At 39.2% G+C, this 22,123-nt stretch overlaps 1 long non-coding RNA gene across 1 annotated transcript in view; it reads left to right on the top strand.

Annotated features, from left to right (window-relative positions):
• LOC141278355 (uncharacterized) overlaps positions 1-22,123 on the top strand; it is a 45,845-nt gene that overhangs the window by 7,353 nt on the left and 16,369 nt on the right. The window lies entirely within an intron of this gene.

Genomic DNA, 22,123 nt, shown 5'->3' with positions numbered 1-22,123 from the left:
GCTCCAGTGTGCTATACATGGCCTCAGGGTACTTCTTATACCTACTCTGCACTTTTCTAAACTAATCTCTGCAAGATAGGCATAGTAGTCTTTTCAAAACACACAAAGTTTTCTTGCCACAGATACTCCTTTCTTAAAACCTTTCAATGGATTTTTATTGATCTTATTTATCTATTGAATAAATTCAACATATAACATTGTGTAAATTTAAGGCATACAATGTGCTACTTTGATACATGTATATATATTGTAATGTGATTGCCATTGTGGTATTTCTAGCATTATATAATTATAGTGTAATAATTGTCTATATTTATTACACTGTGCATTAGGTCTCCATGGCTTATTTACTACTGGTTACAAATTTGTACCCTTGAACAACATCAATCTTATTTTAAGGACTACAGGTTATAATATGGCCTTTAAGGCCCAGAATGACCCACCCCCTGCTTGCCTTTTCAGACTTACCTCCTGCTAGTTTTCCCATCTTATGTCTACATTTCAACTCTATTTCCTTTTTTTAATTAATTGAAAGTATTTCTTAGTACATTCTCATTTATCTTTCATTCGTCATCTCAACCTCACTTTTTCTATGAAGCTTATTACCAATCTCCCAGATAAGACCAAATCATCATTTATATCCATTTCTTCTTCCAGAACTTCTTGAAACATGCTCCATATATTTGTTTTGGGTTGGCCAAAAAGTTCGTTCAGTTTTAAGTAAAAATAAAAGATACATTTTTTCATTTTCACCAAGAACTTTATTGAGCAATGTATTCATTAACCGAACGAACTTTTTGGCCAAGCCAATATAATATTTTAGTTAATATCCTTTAACTACACGAGTCTACCAGTTTCAAAATGGGAGAGATTTTAATCTTTTATTTTCAACTTTGTATCTTTTACATTTAGAACAGTGCCTAGCACATAGCAGACACATAGTAGATAAGTATTGGCACTCTAACAGCATGTCATGGACCCATATTGGGATCTGTAGTAGATTCTGTCAGTTGTGTCACCTCAGCATACCCTAGGACAACTGCACATAGATCCCTTATATGCCCAGAGCCTTCTGTGCTTCTTTGCCCAAGGACTTTCTCTGGCTGCAGGAGTATGGCAACCAAGGGGAAGGCCAGAAGTGCTAGAGAGTTAATATCCTGGAGTGACTTTCAACCCAGTGAGGAATGGGAATCTTAGTGTGTGTTCCACAGAGACTCTCAGAGGGTCTTTAGCAGGATTGATATCCAGTTGTCTACAGTAGTAACTTGCTTATTTGTGAACCCTGTATTAACTTTTCCTCCCTTCCCTCTCTCGTTTTTCTGTTCCTTCAAAGTGCTTCCTGGTATCACCTTCTAAATAAACTATTTGCACCCATATCATTGTTTATGGAGACACTCAAGCTAAGACAGGGCCAGCGCGTTGCAAAACTCCAGAGGCGCTGTTCATGTTGTATCCTGTCCTTCAGTGGGTGCCATTTACATTACGGTATCTAAACAACAACTGTGGAAGAAATATTTAAGGAATAGACTTTGATAATAACTAAATCTTAGTTTAAATCTTTCAGCTAGTGTTTATTGGATGCTTTCTGTGTTCTAGGAGTAGAAGAGAGGGAAAGATGGAAGAAAATTAAATGGTATGTCTTTGACTTCATTGAATTTATTGTTTATTGAATACAAAACAGTTTGGAATACAATATGAGACTTTCTATATCCAAGTGCTGATTTTGCCTAAAAGATTTTGATCTGTTCCTAATCACAACATTTGTGACACCAAATGTTACGGGGGTTTTTTCCCCACACCAACCAATTCTCCAACTTTCCAGACACCAACTGAGTGTCTTACAATTCAATTCAATTCTGACACTAACTACCATGTGTTAACACAGACCCCAGAGGTTAAAGGCTCAGTGCTACAAGACTACCTCTTATTTCACATGTCCGTTGCAAGTTCTGGGCCTCCCATCCTTCTGGCCAACTGACTATGAGTTGAGGGTCCCCATGAACCCCTCCTCATGTTCAGTAATTTGCTAGAATGGATCACAGAACTCAGGAAGACGCTCCATTTATTATCACTGGTTTACTATATTAAAAGGATCAGTCATGTTTTGTTTCAAGGAAAATTATACTCAGAGACTGAGATTGTTTTTGCCAACAGTTTATTTAACACAGGTTTACTGTGGAAATTGTAATAATTTCACAAGCCAACAGCATACAGGATAATGTCTCTTAATAAGCCAGTAAAGATGTAACATACTCCAAACCGATGACAGATTAATCACAGTATTGTTCCAGACAAGGGGAGATGAAAGAAATAAAGTTCAGATTTAGTTGAGGTGAACCGTTTCTACAAATTGCTTCTTGGGAGAGTGGGCTTAACCAACCGTGAGCTGACATCCAGCTGCCAGTGAAACAAAGGTCCCCCGTTGCTAGAGCACGTTGCTAGGGAACAATGGCCTTGATGCTGGTGGGCAAGATGATTCTCTTCTTGCAGCTACCGCACTGCCAGTAAAAGAGTCGCCTTTACTCCAGCGGGAGCTGTGCCCCACGGTCTTCGGAGAGCTAATTTAGACCATCAAAGGTTAGCATTGCCTAGATGAACGATCTCGGTTAGTGCTCGTAAACTTTTGGTATTTACAGTCTAAATGTTCCTCCCCATAGTTGCTTCTCCCTATGTTCTTACTAATAAGGCCCCAGCAGGGCCCCTCAGGAGCTGAGCTTCTGAGTGCTTACTGGAAACCACAGATGTGGATAATGACCTCCTGACACACAATTTCACTTTTATATCAAGACAAACACTTCATTCTTAAAAACAACTTTACTCTTAAAAACAACTTCATTTTTGTCATAAACAAGTGGATTTGAAATCCTATCAAAACAATCCACAGCAATCCACATGAACAGGTGTACAGAGTGAGGTCTGGAAGGGTCCTGAGTACAGGAGCTTCTTCCCTGTAGAATTGGGGTGCACCACCACTGTCCCGGCACTGGATGCATTCCCCAACCAAGAAGCTCTCTGAAACCTGTAGTTTAAGGACTTTACAGAAGTCTCTTGACACAGACATGATTGATTAAATCATTGGCCATTGGTGATTAGCTCAAATTCTAGCCTTTCTCCCTATCCCACAGATGGGGAAGGTATGGAAAGTTCCCACCTTCAAATCATGATTGGTCTTTCTGGTGATCAGCCCCCATCCTGAAAGTATCTAGGGGCCCTCAGCACCAGTCATGTCACTAGCACACAAAAGACACATCACTCTGGAGATCCTAAGGCTTCTAGGAGATTTGTGCCAGGAATCTGGGACAAAGACCAAGTGTATATCCCCTGTGGTACCACAGAGATGAATACCTGAGAGACTCAGACCAGAGGTTGGTAGAGTTTGTCTCTTTGAAGCATTGTCTGATGGAACCTGTGAGTAAAGGTGAGGGAGGATTTTGATCAGGTAGGATGTGGAACACCTTAATTCCATTTCATCTTAAGTGACATAAGTAGGAGTATATAATGCAACTTAAAAAAAAAAAATCGGGCTTCCCTGGTGGCGCAGTGGTTGAGAGTCCGCCTGACGATGCAGGGGACACGGGTTCATGCCCCGGTCCGGGAAGATCCCACATTGCCGCGGAGTGGCTGGGCCCGTGAGCCATGGCCGCTGGGCCTGCGCGTCTGGAGCCTGTGCTCCGCAACGGGAGAGGCCACAACAGTGAGAGGCTCGCGTACCACAAAAAAAGAACCCCCCCCCCAAAAAATCGAGGTAACATTGGTTTATAACATTGTATAAGTTTCATAGCCTGCCCATGCACATGAATTTTGTTCTTACCAAAGCAGTGGAGATGCTTCATCAAACTAACTTCACTTCTGGTTATGTGCTCATTCTATCAACACTCTCCCTCTTTCAGATTACTGTTGAGTAAGGAAGGACCAAAAGGAAAAGGAACTATGAGTTACCCCATAGTTCTCTTTTCTTCTGAGTCATTATTTTCAGCATAAGTGGTTGCCTAATACAGGAAAGTAACAGTAAAAAATGAATACAATTGGGTTTTCTGGTCATTTGTGTTTCCTAGAATGCTATTGCTTTTTTCTCCATTGAAGCAAACCTGATTCACGTGGAAAGTGTGGTTTTCAGGGGCCTCAATTACTCAGTTTTAGTAAAAATTCTTAGTGTTTGCTTTTAATCTTCATAACTCTACAGACTGGAATGTTGTATTCATGGGACCTCCAGAATGTGATATACAAATTTTATATGTGAATGGAGTGACCAGGAATGGTGCATATTGTATGTATTTTCTCTGCGCACATGTATATTCTATTGTCTCATGGGCTTTATTTACAAAACACAAATTCAAAGAGAAAGTTATTAGCACTTTGAAACAGAGACTGAAGAGCATTAAACCCAGTGTGAGGCCCTTATAAGTGCAGGGCCCTGTACACCTTCACAGCTCACATGCCTGTAAAGCTGGCCCTGCAAGGGCACGGGAAATACTCTGTTTCAATCTCAGTCACTTGCTTACCACTGGAGTTGTGAGTCATAATCAAAGTAACAGACTCAGAGTGGAAAAGGAAATGATTCTTTAAGAGAAGGGGAGAATGGACTGTGGAAAGATAAATGCAGCAGATGTTCACCATGGGAATAGAAGACAAGGGGGAATTGTCTGTGCTATTTTCTGCATCCATAAAATACCAAAGGGTTGTCCAGCCCAAGGGTAAGTGGAAAGTTTTTTCTCCAGAGTACCTTTTTATTTCTTGCTTGCTTTATGTGAAATTTATCTCTGCTAGGAACACAGAATCTAATCTGTTTACATCTATTTTTAGAACCTATGCTATCCAGTACTTGTGAATAATATTAAGTTGATAATCCCAGGATTGTCTGTAAATGGAGATTACCATGGCTATAATGTGAGACTCCAAAGGAAATTGTCTTCAGAATGTTCCTGATGGCACTTGTTGGGATGGAAAGTTGATTCCATGTGCATGAATTGTTTTATCACATGATTCTGTGAGTGTGTCCCTTTTATCTGTCCAAGCCCAGGATGAGAGGAAATGGTCTACTTATTTGTATTCCTAATAATAATATAAAGAATAATATCTGAAACATAATTCATGCTTACCAAATATTTGCTGACTATTGAATGAGTGCCATTATTACATGGTTGCTATTCTTTAGTTTTTATTCACAGGGCTTGTATTTTCCAGAGTTAAGAGACTATGATATGAAATTCATTTGGACATGCTTCTTTTTTTTTTTAACATCTTTATTGGAGTAAAATTGCTTTACAGTGGTGTGTTAGCTTCTGCTTTATAACAAAGTGAATCAGCTGTACATGTACATATATCCCCATATCTCCCCTCCCTCTTGAGTCTCCCTCGCACCCTCCCTATCCCACCCCTCTAGGTGGTCACAAAGCACCTAGCTGATCTCCCTGTGTGCTGCTTCCCACTAGCTATCTGTTTTACATTTGGTAGTGTATATATGTCCATGCCACTCTCTCACTTCATCCCAGTTTACCCTTCCCCCTCCCCGTGTCCTGTCTTACAACTTGGTAGGATCCCTGTGTTTATTATGCTATTAATTCCCCTTGCTTTTCCAAGAGTTGTTATTGGTAAAATCACAGGGAAAACCTTTAAAGAATCTGTCTAAAGAAGGGGCAGGGAAAGGAAGGGAAGAAGTCTTAAAACTGTATATCAGTCCATGGCAAACTGTGTAGGAAAGTAACCCAAATATAGAAATCAGGGTGGCTCTGGAGGGAGATGGTGGCTCAGTCCTTGGAGTTCTTATGAGATAAAGTTAGGGAAGTGCCTTGAAGCATATACCAGCACAAAATGAATCTTCATTGGACATGCTTCTTTTTTAATGGTATCATGTTGTTCTGAGTAATTTGCCCAGGTCTCCACTGTACAGGGCTCAACTTGCAGCAGTGCCTCAGAGGACTTTCCTGATTTTGGGGAGGTCGTTTTGGGAAAGTCAAAATATTCCATGGTGCACTTACTGCATTGAGTGAAAAAAGGAGTTAGAAAAAAGATTGGCCACGCTGACTTCCTTATACTTCCTCACCCCAGTGTCTTTGCCTTTTTCTTCCCTCTGCCTGGAATTCTCTTTCCCCAAATATGCAAATGGCTTACAACTCACCTCACTGAGATCTTTACTCAAATGTTATCATCTTGGTAAGCCTTTCCCTGACTATTCTATTTAAAATTGAAACTTGCTCCCCACCATGGCAATTCTATGCACCTTCACTGTTTATTATTCTCCAAAGCACTTATCATCGTCTGACACAGAATATATATTATTAATTTTTATGTGTCTGTCTCTGGACACTAGAAAGTAAGCCCAGGAGAGCAAGGGCTTGTTCTATATTATTTACTGCTGTATCCTCAGCATCTAGAATAGTTAATAGCACATATTACATCTAAGGAATGTTTGTTAATGATATTGCCACTGAATTGGAGAAGTTCATGGCCCACTGTAAAGTGTGTGACAGCCCATAAAGGGCCATGGACCACACTTTGAGAATAACTGTCTGATAAGACACCAGTTTATTAGTATATTGAGAAATATTTTTCTGAGGCCCCTTGGATTTGTATCTTTTCCCTCTTTCTTTTAGATTTTGCAAAATCCTCTGTCACTGAAGGTTATCTGATCAGTCATGCTCATGTGGAAGTGTCAGCACATGTGTTGGTCTTGTCAGGTGCACAGTCATTTTTATAATTTAATTAGGACTGAATGGGTAAGCATCTGCTGAAAATAAAAGCAGATTAAAAGATTGAGTTGTGACTGAATAGAGTATTCCTAATCACTTAAAAAGATCATACTTTTCCTTTATAATTCAACTTCAGCGTCAACTTAGTAAGTTTAATTTACTTTCTGATTTGTTCTGGTTTTTCCTTTCAGCATATCTTCACATGTGGTAGGCTGAAATCAGTTTAGCCCTACAGAGCTGGGCTTAGAATAATGACATTGCTGCAAAAGGCACCAATGGGTTAGCTAAGGATAGTTCATGAAGTGGAACAACTCAGGTGGGAGGGGCAATTTCTACCAATAACTAGCAGGTATGGAGCACTTACTCTATACTAAATACCTTGATAAGTGCATGTGTAGACATGTATTTTGTCAGTTAATCCACACAACAATCCTATGATATTACTGTTATTCTCATGTTACTAATGAGAAACGGAGGCACATGGAGGTCAAATTGTTTACAGTTGAAACAGCCGGTGATTACTGAATCTGACATTCAGTTGTGTCTGCTTGGACTCAAAGCTCATGCTCTCACCACTGTCTGCTGGACTGCCTTAGGTAATTTAAACTTTCAAGCAACATAAAGAAGTAGAATTCATTGATTGGTTAATTAATTCTCCAATGGGTGGTTGAAGCTGCCTATATTTACATTTATTGAGTGTTTTGTACTTTTCAAAATGTTTCCATATTCTCTCTTGTGTCTTCATCTCTGTTTCTGTCTCTCTGTCTCTGTCTTTCTTTCTCTGCATCTCTCTCATCTCTCTCTCCTCTACTTTTTCCTTTTTTTTTTTTTTTTTTTTTTTTTTAAACTAGGAGCTACTTGTTTGTTTGGATTTGATGATTGAAAAGACCAGTGTATAATTGCTGTCTGAGATGGAGCTGGAATGAATGGATACTTTTCAGGTCTGTCTCTTTTCTCTCCACAGTAAATTGGTTGAAATGAGACAGCATTACTTTATTAATAAAAATTTGGTGATAATTGGGACAGGAGCTAGGCTATGTTAAAATGAAAAATACCTTTTGATATGCAAATGCTTTCTTTCTTAGGAAAATTAATCACATACATTTGATTTCAGGGGAATATTTAAATGACTTTGGGCAATCGTCCTCAAGGACCTTAAAGCCCTTCACATACTTAGTTAAAAAAGCAGAACATAGGCCCTCACTGAGCATTTGGTTCGACTACTTCGTTTTGCAGATTTGAAAACTGAAGCACCAAAAGCTGACTTCTACAAGATCACAGTTTAAAAATTGGCTGAGTGAGATTTGAATCCAGATTTCCTGGTTTCTTGTCTAGAGATCATTCTTCCAAATCACAAGGATATAAAATACACAAACAATACTTGCAAATCCATATATTGTTCAACAAAATAGCATGACAGCTGAATTGAATTATTGCATCAAATTCTAAAAACTAAGGTAGCGTTTCTCTTATGATTTCCATAATCCAGAACTTCCCCTAATTTGCGTGGTACTTTATCCTTGTTTTGTTTGAAAATGTGGGTATTTAGTTTACTGCCTCTACTCCTCCTCCTGCTGTGGCTATTACTACTACTACCATTACAAGTTATCTTTATTGAGTGCCTACTCTGTGCTAGGCACTGCACTGTGACGAATACTTTATAGGTTTATCAGTCAGGGCAGTCAGGAAAACAGGCATTATTCTAAGTATTTTGTGAAGAGAGGAATTTAATACAGGTGATTAGTTGATTACAAAATTATTGGATGGGCTTGAAGAGTGAAGGTCAGGAAAAGTCACTGACTTTCTGTTGGCTCTAGATTTTTAGAGGATCAAGAGGTTGCTGCTTTTGCCATGTTAGGAAAAGACAACTTGTAGCATGAAGATAGGTAATGCTGAGGTGTGGGTGGGGATGGGGGTGGGAAATATCCAGAGGCCTCTGTGAAGCATTATGTATGCCAGAGGTCACACGATTACCTGCTACTACCAAAGGAAGAGTAATGTACTGTAGCTGTCTTGTCTTCCAAAACTCACCCGAATTGTAGAAACTAAACTATATCTAGAATCACATTGGCAAAGGAGTCTGAGAAATATAGTTCCTAAGATTCTAGCCTCTGTTATAAAGGGAGAAGACTAGAAGAGGGTGAAAAGTCTGCTAAATCTCTACATTTAACTCATAGCAGAATAGTTGTTGTCTCCTTTTATTCTTTAAGGATTATACATGAGGAAACCTGAGACTTGGAAATTTTAAGGAACTTGTGTAAGTAGCCCCTGGATTACATAATAGGCTGACTGACACATGTTTAGTATAGCAGAGATAACCCCTGAAAGATAAAAAGTAATGAAATAATGTGTTATTTGACATTTTAAAAAGAGGCATTGAGGCAGTAATCCAGGGACTTATATATATAATTTTATATATAATTACATATTTTTATAATTTCAGATATATAAATATATGTATATTGATATTTTCTTTCCTTTTTATTTTTGAAATATAAAACTGGTGAGGATGTGGTAAGAAGAACATCGAGCTTAAAGTCACACAGTTAATCAGTGGGAGAAGCAGGATTTAAGGTCTCTGGAAGTCTGACTCCAGAGCCTGCTTCTTTGCAACAAAACCAACTCTGTTGGGCTTTCCTGGTGGCGCAGTGGTTGAGAGTCCGCCTGCCGATGCAGGGGACACGGGTTCGTGCCCCGGTCCGGGAGGATCCCACGTTCCGCGGAGCGGAACAAAAACAAAAACAACTATGTTGAGTCACTGAGGGGAGCTCCACTTAGTATGATTATTTGTTAATTGGCATATACTTTAATAACTTCTCCTTTGCTTGTCCTGGATCTGAAAGATATATTTTACTTACTGTCACCCTATTTTAGAAGGAAAAGAATAAAGGTTGTATTATATTTTAGACCTATTGCTTTAAGCTAGAAAGCAAACAGTCAGGGCTTGTGCTCTATAAGGAAATAAAGATCCCAAAGTAAATAGTCTTGACTTTTAGGGTGAAGAGGAACCAAGAAAACATGAGGATGAGGGAGTGCAGGTTTCTTTGTTATATAAACCTGGCAGCCACCCAGCTCTGAAGAGAGGAAACTGAGGGGGCTGCACGTTATGATGGGAAGAGGTGGCAAGCACTGAGTGAGCAGGCAGTACCCTGGGGTTTTAATCCCAACTACCCTTGTCCCTTCTGGGAGTTAACTCAGATTGTAAGTATAATAAACAAATGTGAAACACAGAATTTCATTTAGGTGGTTGCTGAGATTTCTTTCTGCTCTGAAATTCAGACTTTGCAGTCTGTGAAGCATTATCATAGTATAAAGTTTACTCTTGCTTGCCAGGAACTGCTGACATTTTCCTTACACCTTTGAGATTTTGAAAGTTTAATAAGTTTGAAATTCATGGTCACGTGATGCAATTTTGAGGTAACTTATTTAAGCACAGATTTTTCACATTTCTAAGTATATTTTAGTCAGGCAAATTTGTCATTTTTAAACATTTCTCTATCTGTTGCGTATATTTTTAGTCCCAGGAGACAACTCTCAAGTTATTTAAAGGAAAAGATTTTTGCAGATAATTGCTAAATTTGCAAGTTTATTAGATGCATCTCAGCCTCAGACCGAAGAAAACTAATTAGGATCTACGTTGGAAAAATAGCTATGTCTGCTCAATATCTGATTATTTTGAAGTTCAAAGCTTCAAAGTACTTTTATTTAAACTGAACTGCTTTTGTGTTTTTCTCCATTTTAGTTTAAAAATTGATAGGCTGGAAAACCTAACTGTTTTAACCAACTCCCACTGAAGTGATTAATTTGAGGTATAGATTATTCTCATCCAAATTGAATTAATATAGTAGAAGAAATAGATCACTTTTTTGTTGATTACTTTTAATTGGTTCCAGTTTAATAAGCAAACATTACTTTAATGAAGTTTCTGGGTTTATTATGGTAGGAGGCTGTTCACTCCAGTTCCAGTATTAACTTGTCACCTTAGGGCATAGCTGCTTTATATTAGTACCTTTTCTTGTCTTTTAGGAATGGACTAGAAGTTTACTGTTATCGATTGTGTCAATTCTTATCCTGGGTAGAGGATGCATGGGGTACTGCATAGAGAACTATTTGAGTCTCTGTATATGCTCAATGAGTAAGTGGATTGCGATAGAAAAACCTTTGTCTATCCCAAGAGAAGGGAGAGAATGAGAGTGTACTGGGGAAGCAATGGCTATAAGAAGTAACAGGTAGCAGTCATTCGCTGTCACTGGTGTTATACACTGGGAGAAGCATGGCCCTGGAGACAGAGGGAATTCGGCTCTAGAATCCTGAATCAGCAGCTGCACGTATTTTGTAGGACAAGACACCTCATCTCTCTGCATCTCAGCCTCCTCATGTAAGAAATAAAGGTTTGACCCTGGTGATTTTGCCAGCTCTGAGAGTCCATGATCCTCTTTTGTTCAGTTGATTTGACAATTGACCACTGTCCATTCAGTCTTTGGCAGTTCATTTCAAGCCCATCTTTTTGAAAGTTTTGGTTAGAAAATAAGAACAAGCCTTCCTAGGAATCGAGAGTCATTCAGGGAGACAGTCTTATTCTTTAATAATACCAATTCTGTCCACTTCAGGTTTGTCAAGTCCTCTATTCAGAGGACTATTCAAGTCCTCTGCCCATTTTAAAATCAGATTTTTTTCTTTGCTATTGAGTTATATGAGTTCCTTATATATTTTGGATATTAACCCCTTATCAAATATATGGTTTGCATACATGTGCTCCATTCCATAGGTTGCCTTTTCATTTTGTTGATTGTTTCTTTTGCTGTGCAGAAGCTGTTTAATTTGATATAATCCCACTTGGTGATTTTGCTTTTGTTGCTTGTGCTTTTAGTTTCACATCCAAAAATATCATTGCCAAGACCTATGGCAAGGAGCATTTCGCTGTATTTTCTACCAGGAATTTTACCAGTTCAGACCTTATATTTAAGTCTTTAATGCATTGCATTTTTGTGAATGGTGTAATATAGGGGTCCAGTTTCATTCTCTTGCATGTGACTATCCATTTTTTTCCAACATCATTTATCGAAGAGACTATTCTTTCCCCATCGAGTATTCTTGCTTCCCTTGTCAAAAATTATATGAGCACATGTGCAAGGGTTTCAATCTGCATCCTTGATTCTATTTCATTGGTCTATGTGTCTATTTTTATTCCAGTATCATACTGTTTTGATTACTATAGCTTTATAATATAGTTTGAAATCAGGAAGTATCGTACCTCTAGCTTTGTTTTTTCTCAAGATTACTTTGGCTGTACAGGGTCATTTGTGGTTACATACAATTTTAGAGTTGTTTTTTCCATATCTGTGAAAAATGCTATTGGAAACTTGTTAGGGATTGCACTGAATCTGTAGATTGCTTTGGGTAGTATGGACATTTTAACAATGTTAGTTAGTTCTGACCTATGAAAACAGGATCTCTCTCCATTTATTTGTGGCTTCTTTAATTTCTTCATGAATGTATTATAGTTTTCAGTGTCTAGATCTTTCACTTGGTTAAATTTATTTCTAAGTTTTCATTGTTTTTGACTTTGTTGTAAATGGGATTGTTTTCTTTATCTTTTTTTCAGATAGTTCATTGTTAGTATATACCAATGCAATTGATTTTTTTTTTTTTTTCTTTTAACATCTTTATTGGAGTATAATTGCTTTACAATGGTATGTTAGTTTCAGCTTCACAACAAAATGAATCAGTTATATATATACATATATTCCCATATCTCTTCCCGCTTGCGTCTCCCTCCCTCCCACCCTCCCTATCCCACCCCTCCAGGCGGTCACAAAGCACCGAGCTGATCTCCCTGTGCTATGCGGCTGCTTCCCACTAGCTATCTACCTTACGTTTGGTAGTGTATATATGTCCATGCCTCTTTATCGCTTTGTCACCGTTTACACTTCCCCCTCCCCATAGCCTCAAGTCCATTCTCTAGTAAGTCTGTGTCTTTATTCCTGTTTCACCCCTAGGTTTTTCATGACATTTTTTTTTTTTTTTAATTCCATATATATGTGTTAGCATACGGTATTTGTCTCTCTCTTTCTGACTTACTTCACTCTGTATGACAGACTCTAGGTCTATCCACCTCATTACAAATAGCTCAATTTCGTCTCTTTTTATGGCTGAGTAATATTCCATTGTATATATGTGCCACATCTTCTTTATCCATTCATCCGATGATGGACACTTAGGTTGTTTCCATCTCTGGGCTATTGTAAATAGAGCTGCAATGAACATTTTGGTACATGACTCTTTTTGAATTATGGTTTTCTCAGGGTATATGCCCAGTAGTGGGATTGCTGGGTCATATGGTAGTTCTATTTGTAGCTTTTTAAGGAACCTCCATACTGTTCTCCACAGTGGCTGTATCAATTTACATTCCCACCAACAGTGTAAGAGGGTTCCCTTTTCTCCACACCCTCTCCAGCATTTATTGTTTCTAGATTTTTTGATGATAGCCATTCTGACTGGTGTGAGATGATATCTCATTGTAGTTTTGATTTGCATTTCTCTCATGATTAGTGATGTTGAGCATTCTTTCATGTGTTTGTTGGCAGTCTGTATATCTTCTTTGGAGAAATGTCTATTTAGGTCTTCTGCCCATTTTTGGATTGGGTTGTTTGTTTTTTTGTTATTAAGCTGCATGAGCTGCTTATAAATTTTGGAGATCAATCCTTTGTCAGTTGCTTCATTTGCAAATATTTTCTCCCATTCTGAGGGTTGTCTTTTGGTCTTCTTTATGGTTTCCTTTGCTGCGCAAAAGCTTTTAAGTTTCATTAGGTCCCATTTGTTTACTCTTGTTTTTATTTCCATTACTCTAGGAGGTGGGTCAGAAAGAATCTTGCTGTGATTTATGTCATAGAGTGTTCTGCCTATGTTTTCCTCTAAGAGTTTGATAGTTTCTGGCCTTACATTTAGGTCTTTAATCCATTTAGAGCTTATTTTTGTGTATGGTGTTAGGGAGTGATCTAACTTCATACTTTTACATGTAGCTGTCCAGTTTTCCCAGCACCACTTATTGAAGAGGCTGTCCTTTCTCCACGGTACATTTCTGCCTCCTTTGTCAAAGATAAGGTGACCATATGTGCGTGGGTTTATCTCTGGGCTTTCTATCCTGTTCCATTGATCTATCTTTCTGTTTTTGTGCCAGTACCATACCGTTTTGATAACTGTAGCTTTGTAGTATAGTCTGAAGTCTGGGAGCCTGATTCCTCCAGTTCCTTCTTTCGTTCTCAAGATTGCTTTGGCTATTCGGGGTCTTTTGTGTTTCCATACAAATTGCAAAATTTTTTGTTCTAGTTCTGTGAAAAATGCCAGTGGTAGTTTGATAGGGATTGCATTGAATCTATAGATTGCTTTTGGTAGTAGAGTCATTTTCACAATGTTGATTCTTCCAATCCAAGAACATGGTATATCTCTCCATCTATTTGTATCATCTTTAATTTCTTTCATCAATGTCTTATAATTTTCTGCATACAGATCTTTTGTCTCCTTAGGTAGGTTTATTCCTAGATATTTTATTCTTTTTGTTGCAATGGTAAATGGGAGTGTTTTCTTGATTTCACTTTCAGATTTTTCATCATTAGTATATAGGAATGCCAGAGATTTCTGTGCATTAATTTTGTATCCTGCCACTTTACCAAATTCATTGATTAGCTCTAGTAGTTTTCTGGTAGCATCTTTAGGGTTCTCTATGTATAGGATCATGTCATCTGCAAACAGTGACAGCTTTACTTCTTCTTTTCCGATTTGGATTCCTTTTATTTCCTTTTCTTCTCTGATTGCTGTGGCTAAAACTTCCAAAACTATGTTGAATAAGAGTGGTGAGAGTGGGCAACCTTGTCTTGTTCCTGATCTTAGTGGAAATGCTTTCAGTTTTTCACCATTGAGGATGATGTTTGCTGTGGGCTTGTCATATATGGCCTTTATTATGTTGAGGAAAGTTCCCTCTATGCCTACTTTCTGCAGGGTTTTTATCATAAATGGGTGTTGAATTTTGTCGAAAGCTTTCTCTGCATCTATTGAGATGATCATATGGTTTTTCTCCTTCAGTTTGTTAATATGGTTTATCACATTGATAGATTTGCGTATATTGAAGAATCCTTGCATTCCTGGAATAAACCCCGCTTGATCATGGTGTATGATCCTTTTAATGTGCTGTTGGATTCTATTTGCTAGTATTTTGTTGAGGATTTTTGCATCTATGTTCATCAGTGATATTGGCCTGTAGTTTTCTTTCTTTGTGACATCCTTGTCTGGTTTTGGTATCAAGGTGATGGTGGCCTCGTAGAAGGAGTTTGGGAGTGTTCCTCCCTCTGCTATATTTTGGAAGAGTTTGAGAAGGATAGGTGTTAGCTCTTCTCTAAATGTTTGATAGAATTCGCCTGTGAAGCCATCTGGTCCTGGGCTTTTCTTTGTTGGAAGATTTTTAATCACAGTTTCAATTTCAGTGCTTGTGATTGGTCTGTTCATATTTTCTATTTCTTCCTGATTCAGTCTTGGCAGGTTGTGCATTTCTAAGAATTTGTCCATTTCTTCCAGATTGTCCATTTTATTGGCATAGAGTTGTTTGTAGTAATCTCTCATGATCTCTTTTATTTCTGCAGTGTCAGTTGTTACCTCTCCTTTTTCATTTCTAATTCTATTGATTTGAGTCTTCTCCCTTTTTTTCTTAATGAGTCTGGCTAGTGGTTTATCTATTTTGTTTACCTTCTCAAAGAACCAGCTTTTAGTTTTATTGATCTTTGCTATTGTTTCCTTCATTTCTTTTTCATTTATTTCTGATCTGATTTTTATGATTTCTTTCCTTCTGCTAGCTTTGGGGTTTTCTTGTTCTTCTTTCTCTAATTGCTTGAGGTGCAAGGTTAGGTTGTTTATTCGAGATGTTTCCTGCTTCTTAAGGTGGGCTTGTATTGCTATAAACTTCCCCCTTAGAACTGCTTTTGCTGCATCCCACAGGTTTTGGGTCGTTGTGTCTCCATTGTCATTTGTTTCTAGGTATTTTTTGATTTCCTCTTTGATTTCTTCAGTGATCACTTCATTATTAAGTAGTGTATTGTTTAGCCTCCATGTGTTTGTATTTTTTACAGATCTTTTCCTGTAATTGATATCTAGTCTCATGGCGTTGTGGTCAGAAAAGATACTTGATACAATTTCAATTTTCTTAAATTTACCAAGGCTTGATTTGTGACCCAAGATATGATCTATCCTGGAGAATGTTCCATGAGCACTTGAGAAAAATGTGTATTCTGTTGTTTTTGGATGGAATGTCCTATAAATATCAATTAACTCCATCTCGTTTAATGTATCATTTAAAGCTTGTGTTTCCTTATTTATTTTCATTTTGGATGTTCTGTCCATTGGTGAAAGTGGGGTGTTAAAGTCCCCTACTATGAATGTGTTACTGTCGATTTCCCCTTTTATGGTTGTCAGTATTTGCCTTATGTATTGAGGTGCACCTATGTTGGGTGCATAAATATTTACAATTGTTATATCTTCCTCTTGGATCGATCCCTTGATCATTATGTAGTGTCCTTCTTTGTCTCTTCTAATAGTCTTTGTTTTAAAGTCTATTTTGTCTGATATGAGAATTGCTACTCCAGCTTTCTTTTGGTTTCCATTTGCATGAAATATCTTTTTCCATCCCCTCACTTTCAGTCTGTATGTGTCTCTAGGTCTGAAGTGGGTCTCTTGTAGACAGCAAATATATGGGTCTTGTTTTTGTATCCATTCAGCCAATCTGTGTCTTTGGTGGGAGCATTTAGTCCATTTACATTTAAGGTAATTATCGATACGTGTGTTTCTATTCCCATTTTCTTAATTGTTTTGGGTTCGTTATTGTAGGTCCTTTCCTTCTTTTGTGTTTCTTGCCTAGAGAAGTTCCTTTAGCAGTTGTTGTAGAGCTGGTTTGGTGGTGCTGAACTCTCTCAGCTTTTGCTTGTCTGTAAAGGTTTTAATTTCTCCATCAAATCTGAATGAGATCCTTGCTGGGTAGAGTAATCTTGGTTGCAGGTTTTTCTCCTTCAACACTTTCAATATGTCCTGCCACTCCCTTCTGGCTTGCAGAGTTTCTGCTGAAAGATCAGCTGTTAACCTTATGGGGATTCCCTTGTGTGTTATTTGTTGTTTTTCCCTTGCTGCTTTTAATATGTTTTCTTTGTATTTAATTTTTGACAATTTGATTAATATGTGTCTTGGCGTATTTCTCCTTGGATTTATCCTGTATGGGACTCTCTGTGCTTCCTGGACTTGATTAACGATTTCTTTTCCCATATTAGGGAAGTTTTCAACTATAATCTCTTCAAATATTTTCTCCGTCCCTTTCTTTTTCTCTTCTTCTTCTGGAACCCCTATAATTCGAATGTTGGTGCGTTTAATGTTGTCCCAGAGGTCTCTGAGACTGTCCTCAGTTCTTTTCATTCTTTTTTCTTTATTCTGCTCTGCAGTAGTTATTTCCACTATTTTATCTTCCAGGTTACTTATCCGTTCTTCTGCCTCAGTTATTCTGCTATTGATCCCATCTAGAGTACTTTTAATTTCATTTATTGTGTTGTTCATCGTTGCTTGCTTCATCTTTAGTTCTTCTAGGTCCTTGTTAACTGATTCTTGCAATTTGTCCATTCTATTGTCCATTCTATCTCCAAGATTTCGGATCAACCTTACTATCATTATTCTGAATTCTTTTTCAGGTAGACTGCCTATTTCCTCTTCATTTGTTAGGTCTGGTGGGTTTTTATCTTGCTCCTTCATCTGCTGTGTGTTTTTCTGTCTTTTCATTTTGCTTATCTTACTGTGTTTGGGGTCTCCTTTTTTGCAGGCTGAAGGTTCGTAGTTCCTGTTGTTTTTTGTGTCTGTCCCCAGTGGCTAAGGTTGGTTCGGTGGGTTGTGTAGGCTTCCTGGTGGAGGGTACTAGTGCCTGTGTTCTGGTGTATGAGGCTGGATCTTGTCTTTCTGGTGGGCAGGTCCACGTCTGGTGGTGTGTTTTGGGGTGTCTGTAGACTTACTATGATTTTGGGCAGCCTCTCTGCTAATGGGTGGGGTTGTGTTCCTGTCTTGCTAGTTGTTTGGCATAGGATGTCCAGCACTGTAGGTTGCTGGTCGTTGAGTGAAGCTGGGTGCTGGCGTTGAGATGGAGATCTCTCGGAGATTTTTGCTGTTTGATATTATGTGCAGCTGGGAGGCCTCTTGTGGACCCGTGTCCTGAAGTTGGCTCTCCCACCTCAGAGGCACAGCACTGAGTCCTGGCTGCAGCACCAAGAGCCTTTCATCCACAGGGCTCCTTAATTTGGGATGATTCGTTGTCTATTCAGGTATTCCACAGATGCAGGGTATATCAAGTTGATTGTGGAGCTTTAATCCGCTGCTTCTGAGGCTGCTGGGAGAGATTTCCCTTTCTCTTCTTTGTTCTGACAGTTCCCAGGGGCTCAGCTTTGGATTTGGCCCCGCCTGTGCGTGTAGGTCGCCGGAGGGCGTCTGTTCTTTGCTCAGACAGGACGAGGTTAAAGGAGCTGCTGATTCGGAGGCTCTGGCTCACACAGGCCGGGGGGTAGGGAGGGTCACGGAGTGCGGGGCGGGCCTGCAGCGGCAGAGGCCGGCGTGACGCTGCAGCCTGAGGCGCGCCGTGCGCTCTCCCGGGGAGCCGTCCCTGGATCCCGGGACCCTGGCAGTGGCGGGCTGCACAGGCTCCCCGGAAGGGCGTGTGGCTAGTGACCTGTGTTCGCACACAGGCCTCCTGGCGGCGGCAGCAGCGGCCTTAGCGTCCCATGTCCGTCTCTGGGCTCCGCACTGTTAGCCGCGGCTCGCGCCCGTCCCTGGAGCTCTCTCAGGCAGCGTTCTTAATCCCCTCTCCTCGTGCACCAGGAAACAAAGAGGGACGTAAAAGTCTCTTGCCTCTTCGGCAGGTCCAGACCCCTCCCCGGACTCTCTCCCGGCCAGCCGCGGCGCACCAACGCCCTGCAGGCTGTGTTCACGCCGCCAACCTCAGTCCTCTCCCGGCGCTCCGACAAAAACCGGAGCCTCAGCTCCCAGTCCCGCCGCCCCGGCGGGCGAGCAGACAAGCCTCTCGGCTGGTGAGTGCCGGTCGGCCCGATCCTCTGCGCTGGAATCTGTCCGCTTTGCCCTCCGCACCCCTGTTGCTGTGCTCTCCTCCGCGGCTCCCAAGCTCCCCCACTCCGCCTCCCGAAGTCTCCACCCGCGAAGGGGCTTCCTAGTGTGTGGACACTTTTCCTCCTTCACAGCTCTCTCCCGCTGGTGCAGGACCCGTCCCTATCCTTTTGTCTCTGTTTAGTTTTTTCTTTTGCCCGAACCAGGTACGTGGGGGGTTCCTTGCCTTTTGGGAGGTCTGAGGTCTTCTGCCAGCGTTCAGTAGGTGTTCTGTAGGAGTTGTTCCACGCGTAGATGTATTTCTCGCAATTGATTTTTGTATGTTGATTTTCTATCCTGAAACTTTACTGAATTTGTTTATCAGGTCTAACAGTTTTTTTGGTAGTTTCTATAGCATTTTCTATATACAAGATCATGTCGTTAGCAAACTAAGACAATTTATTTCTTCCTCTCCAGTTTGGATGCCTTTTGCCTTTTATTCTTTTTCTTGCCTAATTGCTCTGGCTAGGACTTTCTGTACTATGTTGAATAGGAGTAGTGAGAGTAGGCACCCTTATCTTGCTCCTGATATTAGAGCAAAAGCTTTCAACCTTTCCCTGTTGAGTATGATGTTAACTGTGGGCTTATCATATAACGACCTTTATTATGTTGAGGTACATTCCTTCTATACCTAATTTGCTGAGAGTTTTTATCATGAAATGATGAATTTTGTCAGATGCTTTCTCTGCATCTATTGAGATCATATGATGTTAATCTTTCATTTTATTAATATGGTGTATCACATTTATTGATTTTTGTATGTTGAGCCACACTTTCATCTCAGGGATAAATCCCACTTGATCATGGCATAAAATTCTTTTATTTATTTTATTTTAATAAATTTATTAATTAATTTATTTTTGGCTGCATTGGGTCTTCGTGGCTGCACGCGGGCTTTTCTCTAGTTGCGGAGAGCGGGGGCTACTCTTTGTTGTGGTGCGTGGGCTTCTCATTGAAGTGGCTTCTCTTCTTGTGGAACATGGGCTCTAGGTGCGTGGGCTTCAGTAGTTGTGGCACGTGGGCTCTAGAGCACAGGCTCAGTAGTTGTGGTGTGTGGACTTAGTTGCTCTGCGTCATGTGGGATCTTCCTGGGCCAGGGCTCGAAACTGTGTTCCCTGCATTGGCAGGCAGATTCTTAACCAATGTGCCACCATGGAAGTCCTAAAATTCTTTTAATGTGATGTTGAATTTGGTTACTTAGTGTTTTTTGGAGAATTTTTGCATCTATATTCATTAGGGATATTGGCCTGTAGTTTTCTTTTCTTGTAGTATCCATATCTGTCTTTTTTTTTTTTTTTTGCAGTATATGGGCCTCTCACTGTCATGGCCTCTCCCGTTGTGGAGCACAGGCTCTGGACATGCAGGCCCAGCGGCCATGGCCCACGGACCCAGCCGCTCCGCGGCATGTGGGATCCTCCCAGACCGGGGTACAAACCCGTGTCCCCTGCATTGGCAGGCGGACCCTCAACCACTGTGCCACCAGGGAAGCCCCATATCTGTCTTTGGTATAAAGTAATGCTAGCCTAGAAAACTGAGATTGGAAATGTTGCCTCCTCTTCAATTTTTTGGAAGAGTTTGAGAATGATTGGCATTCATTCTTATTTAAATGTTTGGTAGAACTTATCGGGGAAACCATCTGGTCCTGGGATATTCCTTGTTGGGAGGTTTTAGATTACTGCTTCAATCTCTTTACTGGTTACTGACCTGTCAGATTTTCTATTTCTTCATGGTTCAGGGTTAGTAGGTTGTTTGTTACTAAAAATTTAATTAATTTCTTCTAGGTTGTCCAATTTGTTGGCATATAATCATTCATAGTAGCCTCTTATGATCCTTTGTGTTTTATCAGTTGTACTGTTGCCTTTTTCATTTATAATTTTACTTGTTTGAGTACTCATTTTTTTCTTGGTGATACTAGCTAAAGGTTTGTCAAATTTGTTTATTTTTTCAAAGAGTCAGCTGTTAGTTTCATTGATCATTTCTTAGTTTCATTGATCATTTCTGTGTTTTTCATTCTCTATTTCATTTATTTTTGTTCTGATCTTTTTTTATGTCCTCCTTCTTCTAACTTTGAGGTTAGTTTATTCTTCTTTATCTAGTTTCTTAAGGTGTAAAGTTAGGTTGTTTGAGATCTTTCTTTTTTCTTAATATAGGCATTTATTGCTATAAACGTCCCTTTTAGCACTGCTTTTGCTTCATCCCATAAGTTTTAGTATATTTTTTCATTTTTATCCATTTCAAGGTATTTTTTGATTTCCCTTTTGATTTCTTGTGACCCATTGGTTGTTCAGTGGCATCTTGTTTAATTTCCACATTTTAATAAATTTTCCCATTTTTCCCCTGTTATTGATGTCTAGTTTCATTCCATTGTGGTCAGAAAATATATTTGGTATAATTTCAGTGTTTTTAAATTTTTTGATATTTGTTTTGTTACCTAACATATGACCTATCCTGGATAATATGCCATGTGTGTTTGAGAAAACTGTATTTTGCTGCTGTTGGATGGAATGTCTGTATATATTTGTAGGGTCTGTTTTGTCTAAAGTATAGTTCAAATTTAATGTTTCCTTATTGATTTTCTGTCTGGATTAATCTATCCATTTTTGAAGTGGGATGTTGAAGTAACCTACTATTATTATTATATTATTGTCTATTACTCCTTCAGATCTGTTAATATTTGCTTAATATATTTAAGTGCTCTGATGTTGGATGCATATATACTTACAATTGTTATATTATCTTAATGAATTGACCCTTTATCATTATATAATGACCTTCTTTGTCTCTTGTTACTATTTTTTACTTGAAGTCTATTAATTTTGTCTGCTATAAGTATAGCTACCCCGCTGTCTTTTGGTATCCATTTGTGTGGGATAACATTTTCCATCCCTTCACTTTGAGCTTATGTGTGTCCTTGAAGCTGAAGTAAGTCTCTTGTGGGCAGCATATGGTTGGGTCTTATTTTGTCTCCATTCAGCCATTTACATTTAAAGTAATTATTGATATGTAAGTACTTACTGTTGCCATCTCATTAATTGTTTTCTTGCTGTTTTGTAATTCCTTTATTCCTTTGTTCCTCTCTTGCTGTCTTCCTTTGTAAATTAATTATTTTCCATGGCAGTATATTTTAATGTCTTTCTCTATCTTGCATGTATTTACTAGAGGTTTTTGCTTTGTGGTTACCCTGAGGCTTACCTCAAATATCTTATAGTTATAACGGTCTGTTTTAAGCTGATAACAGCTAAACTTCAATTGCATATGAAAAG

This window comes from Tursiops truncatus, chromosome 3, assembly GCF_011762595.2.
Source record: "Tursiops truncatus isolate mTurTru1 chromosome 3, mTurTru1.mat.Y, whole genome shotgun sequence".
NCBI lineage: Eukaryota > Metazoa > Chordata > Mammalia > Artiodactyla > Delphinidae > Tursiops > Tursiops truncatus.
This window is presented reverse-complemented; position numbering and strand designations above follow the sequence as displayed.